Genomic DNA, 6000 nt, shown 5'->3' on the forward strand with positions numbered 1-6000 from the left:
GTCAGGCTGAATCCATACAGACCCCAGACATCCTGTGAGCAGCAGGCACCTCTCCCGAGCACTGAGCTTGCAGAGTTAACCAAGCATTGCCAAAAGGCCTTCAGCAGAAATCATCTCTGACACAAAAACAAGTATTACATGAAGTTCAAGAAAAAAGCCACAAAGCAAAACCCCAATAGAAACTTCCAGCAGTCCCGTTTTGTGTTGTTCGGTTAAACAATGTATAACTGCACCCCTCTCCTCCCTCTGCCTGTCCTCTTTATTCCAGGCGACATCTTCCTCTGCCCACATTCATTACATTTCCAAAATGATTTTTCCGAGTTAAATGAACTTCACATCTTATGCTCTGCTGCAAATGCTCTTAACCTTTTTGGAGGTCAAAATCTTACTGAGAATCCCATCAAAACCCTCTGGCTTTCTCTGCAGGAACAGGCACAATTTCAAGGAATTCACATATGTCCTGGGTCCCCTGGAGGTTAGAAACCTCTTTCCCAGTGGCTGCTTCCTTCTATCTCTTTTCCACATTGAATTTGAGAAGCACTTGGCAACCTACCTCTATTTGTGAAAATTATGTAACGAACAAATTTCAAGAACCCATAACGACTTCTTTTGATGGCATGGCCCATCCATCCCACGGGTATCAAAACTCTAAGGGGAAGCCATCTCACATAAGCTCAAGACATTCAGCCAGTCTGACACACAGCAGCCCTGAAGGACGACTCCCTCACGGATTATGATACCTGCTCCCCGTGCTCGCCCTCACACATGTACCAATGTGACTTTGTGGGGACCGCTGAGACTCAGTCTGTTACAATTGGCATCAGTTGCCACCGGCAAGTCATCACAAGAACCTGACCTTGGTAAGCACATTTTACACTTGAGTGCTATTCATCCGGGTGACACCAAGCGGGGGTTGGGGAGGCAGGAAGACAGACAGTGACAGTGCCAGAGCCTGCTGCCAGGCACTGCCCCCCATCCCACAGGCTGCAGAAGCTGCCTCACCCACACGAGAGACTGAGCCTGCAAAGCCAAATTTCTGAGCTGCTGCTGAGACTCCCATAAAAAGCAATGCTATTTCTAACCTCCCTCACCATGGAAAAATACACATGCCACCAAGCAACCCAGAATCTCTGAAAGGTTTATTTTTATACTCTTCCCTACGCCCCCTACCCTTACCTCCCCCACAAAATTTTTAGGTGGAAAATTTGCTAGCTTTTTAGCAGTTTGACACTACTGTGCTAGGCATGGGCTGACGAAACTGCAAGCATGTTTGATTTTAAAGCAAAATGAAAAGGTATTTTTCTGATACAGCTCTGAATGAGTCTGCTTTAAGAAAATGATACAGTCTAATAATAGAAGGACACAATCCAACAAATAGGCAAAGAAAATTCCCAAGTTCCCAGACCACAGACGGAAATAACGGCGCTAACAAGGTTCTCTTCCATATCTCTAAAAGTGGCGCTCCTGCTTGCTCCACTTTCTCTTCACACTGCTGATCCTTCCTAGCTCAAACAGGGTATAAAACATCCCTGATGCCCTTCTGGCGTTTCGATTTTTCTTTTGCTGCTCTTGCCCTTAAAAGAATGAAGGGAAAGCAGTGAGATGGACTTCAGATCTGAGTCCCCTGACACTGTGTATACAGGTAGGCAGAAGGGAGGGAGGAAGAAGAGGAGAGAGAGTTGAGGGGGGAAGCAGGAGGGTCTGAATGAGGATTCAAGAACCCAAAAATTCTTTCCGAAGCCAACGGGCAACCCAGAACTAATCAACCTGGCATCTGTCCCGGGACCCCTCCCAATGGGAACGTTGGTGTCACTTCTCTAATGGCCAACTTGAAGGCTAGAGAGGCACCAACCCATCACTAACTGGCTTCTCATACATATAGGAAGTTTTAGTGTTACCTCTGATTGACCCTGCTACAAGTTAGGAAACCTCCAGCACAATACGGTCATTTACACCATAGCTCCAAATGTTTTTGTTTGATCACATTTTCACAGTTTAATCTGGTTTATTATACATGCCAAGGAAATATCTGGAGAAAATAAGCCTTGCTTTATTTACCAGTATAGAAGGCGGGGACCTACACTCAAAGGTGTCCCTTCTCCCAGCACTACTGATCCTCTTTGAGTTTCCTTAAAAGTTTAAATTTCATGCAAAGCCAGGAAGCTCAGGTTAGGTATGTATGGCTAGCATCTAAAGTTTGTTTGTTTCTTTGTTTTTAATATTTTATTCATTTATTTGCCAGAAAGAGAGAGAGAGAGCACAAGCGGGAGGTGCAGCAGAGGGAGAAAGAGAAGAAATCTCCTTGCTGAGCAGGGAGCCGGAAGCAGGGCCCTGAGATAATGACCTGAGCCAAAGCAGAAGCTTACCAACTGAGCCACCCAGGTGCCCCTAAGGTTTTTTTTTTTTTTTTTTTTAAGATTTTATTTTATTTATTTGACAGAGAGATCACAAGTAGGCAGAAAGGCAGGCAGAGAGAGAGGGAAGCAGGCTCCCCACTGAGCAGAGAGCCCCATGTGGGGCTCGATCCCAGGACGCTGAGATCATAATCTGAGCCAAAGGTAGAGGCTTAACCCACTGAGCCACCCAGGCGCCCCCTTAAGGTTATTTTTTAATGCTGGAGCATCTCCCCACTGGGACCACAGGTCTTACACAGAATTTCACACTGCTTCCTGTTCCTCACCATCTACTTCTGATCCTTTAAGGACCTTAAAGGAAAGCAAAAGAGAGGCAGGATTTTCTCCCATCTGAACCTTTCTTATTTGTGCCGAGAGCTAACCAGATCTAAGTCTGAGGTTCTTCTCACCAACAACGACAGGAAATGGTGTGGAAAGCTTGAATTAATTATTTCTTGCCCTACATCCTAGAAGAATTATGTTCAGTCAAGTCACTAGCACCACATTCCACCACACCTGGCTCCAACAAGAAGATGCCTCGTGAAATTCCTCAGCACACCTCCTTCACCCTGAAAGAGGACAGAGAGATCCATGCCTCTGCTCCCTCTTTTCCTCTGATCCTGCCAGCACACGGTCCCTGGATAAGAACTAGCATTTGGATGGCAAATACTGACATTTTATGCAACTCCTACTGTGCATGAATGCTGAATTAGGCAACCTCACAATAAGTCCACAAGATAAATATTATCCCATTTAAAGACGAGAAAATTTGAGATCCAGAGAGGTTCAGGACTTGTCAGAGTAGAACAGTGAAGGAAAGTGGCAAGGACAGAATTTGAGGCAAACCCGTGTTTCCAGCTACACCTTACAAATGTGAGGCAGCCAAGAAGTATGTGTCTTTAAATTTATCAAGGAGGTCACAACAGTAAGCTTTAAAATACGTTTAATAACAACCTAAACATGGTAACCCAACCCTGTTTTAGAACCAAGTCCAAAAAAATCCATTGTACATTAAGACAGGCACATGCTGCAATTCGTGCAAAAATCCAGACCTCCTTGGGCTTTCCCAGCACAGCAGTTGCAGCAGAGTTGTAAGGCCACCTGTCCATCTTATCAGCCCTTAGGAATGTCTCACAGTCCAGCTGTGAGCTTCGAGAGACAGAATTTTACAAGTAACAACGCAAATATAAATTCCAGGACAGTCAGCTGTAAACCTATTTTAGAGGTGTGAAAGTTCTTGCAACACCTCAGAATCCAAGTATGGTGCATGAAAATGGCCTGAGAGGCACAAAGCAACATGCAGGTTTGCAGAAAGGGATCTGTTCTTCTAGCCATTCTAACGTTCATAAGGAGCAACATAGCCTTGTATTTCATATAAAATCCATATACAGTAACATAGTCAAGAAAAAGATTTCCATTACCAATTTTGAAAGTTGCTGAAAATAACTGACAGAATGAGGTAACCCCATATATGGTGGGAAATCGGGTTCTTACGGAACTTGCAAGTATATTTCTACTTTTGTCACAATTCTGTAAATCGAGCGGCACGGTCCCACGGTATTTCAGTTATCCAGTAAAATTCTGTTTGAGGATGGCTTTAGTTTTTGGTGGGTAAGGTTAAAGAAGACTCTATCTGAGATGATGAGAGAGGACCCAAACTGTGCCCATACTCTCTTCAGCACTGGGAGAGATGGGTTGTTGCCCCCCACCTTAAGCCGGTGGTGGGCATGCCAAATTACAGAAGAAAAACAGCACGATTCATCAACACTCACCAAGTAATGGGTGCCTGGGTGGCTCAGTTGGTTAAGTGTCTGACTCAGGAAAGAAACACATACGGACTACATTCTCTCACCAACAGAGAGGAACTGCACCCAACGTGGACTCAGAGTGTGTGTGGCTTGTTATATACCGCAGGCTTCATAGCAACTACAATTTTAGGAAGGCTCCAAACTGTGAAAAGTCCATTTAAATTCAAGGGTCTGTGCGCCTCAGGGAGGAAGCACATTAAATCGCTCCAATTGCCCCATCTACTTCCAACTGCAACCATAAATAAAAAGTCTGGATATGCTCTGAGAGAGCATCCAGAGTGGGAATCTGCATCAATTCATTTCATTTGACAAAAGTTTTACTGAACTCCTCCCTTACACCAGACACTGCTTTAGGCCCTGGGGGGTGGTGGGGGGGTGAACTGCAGGAGGGAAGGAGGGAAGATTCTTGCCCTTATAAAGTTTATAGTCTAGTAAAAACTTGGAATAAACAATGAGTCATACCTGGCACATTAAAATTTAGGAAAAAGTTGCACCTTACATTTTATAGAATTTCTTACTTTTCTGACAACTCTCATGTATTTCTTCATTTAATGTTCCCCATAGACTGGTGATTAGGCAGAACAAGAATCACTAAAATCAATTAAGAGTTGACCAAATAGAGGCACTGAGAGGTGAAGGGGTATGCCTAAAGTAAAAACCTGGCAGTGGGCAAGCTGAGGGAGGGTAGGCTTCTCCTGGTACCCTCCCAGCACCTTCGATGACTATCCCCCCAAGGGCTGACTCTGAGTGGGTCTTTGGGTCTGAGGATGTCCAGAGATGACCAAAATACACAGGTGTCACCTAAGCTTCTCCTTCTAGATAACCCAGTGCCCAGCCACTTACACCCACTCTCCAAAACACCAACACACAGGCACACAAATGTAAAACCAAATGCAGTAAATTAGGAAGTCAACCCCCTCTTCACAATAACAAACCACACGTGCTACCAGTACAGAGAAAGAAAAACCTGTCCACTGGATGTTACAACAGCTAAGAGAGAGAAAGGAACTAGTATTTATTTAATGTATGCTATATGCCAGAGGCTGTTTTAAGTATGATGGCTCTTTTATTTCTCATGGCAATCCCATCATGATCCCCATTTTCTGAAGTAGGAAATCAAACAAAACACAGAATTTAGAATGACAAATAAAGAATCCCATTTCCCACTGATCTTAAATGTTTGTAAGTATCTGGGCATTAAATGCTCAGGCTCAGCAACAAACAAGCTGAATAGTAAGATTATTCTTTTTTCCAGTAAATCTAGAAATATGTGTTTTATATACATTCTCAGCTCAAGGTGAATTACAAACAAAAAAGAAAAGTCCAAATTTAAGCTGATATCATGCATTCCTCCTACGGGAAAAAGTTAAATTAGTAAGATAGTTTTTGTGCCTAGATATTGCATGACTTTCTTGAAAGGTACAGCATCTCATAACAGATAGTGCTGTGACAACCTCTACTTCACAGTCATTATCAAAGAGTCTCAAGTTCTACTCACCTTTTAAGCTGTATGAAAACTGATGTGAGTTCTTGAGAATGGTCCAATACGGAGACAATGGTGTGATGTTACAAATACAGAGCTTGAAATGCTAAAAGGAAAAATAAAGAATTTCAGTGAACCACTTCTTGGTTTCTTTTCATGCACCCTCCCTTTCCCCAAGTTCCACAAAAATAGTTGAGAACTATCACAATAAAAGCCACAATACCAAAGTGATTAAATTAAGAATGTAAAGATAAACATCAAATAATAAAGGAAGAGAAAATTATAGCCAAATAAATAAATAAATAAATAAATAAAT

General features: G+C 43.0%; 1 protein-coding gene across 3 annotated transcripts in view; it reads right to left on the reverse strand.

Moving 5' to 3' along the window:
• LDLRAD4 (low density lipoprotein receptor class A domain containing 4) overlaps positions 1 to 5790 on the reverse strand; it is a 368881-nt gene extending 363091 nt beyond the window's left edge. For all 3 annotated transcript variants that reach the window (XM_059409132.1, XM_059409129.1, XM_059409130.1), the window contains exon 1: positions 5700 to 5790. The gene's annotated coding sequence lies outside the window, so the exon portion shown is untranslated. The remainder of the gene's footprint in view (positions 1 to 5699) is intronic.
• Between the last annotated feature and the right edge of the window lie 210 nt (positions 5791 to 6000).

Source organism: Mustela nigripes, chromosome 8, assembly GCF_022355385.1.
Source record: "Mustela nigripes isolate SB6536 chromosome 8, MUSNIG.SB6536, whole genome shotgun sequence".
Lineage (NCBI taxonomy): Eukaryota > Metazoa > Chordata > Mammalia > Carnivora > Mustelidae > Mustela > Mustela nigripes.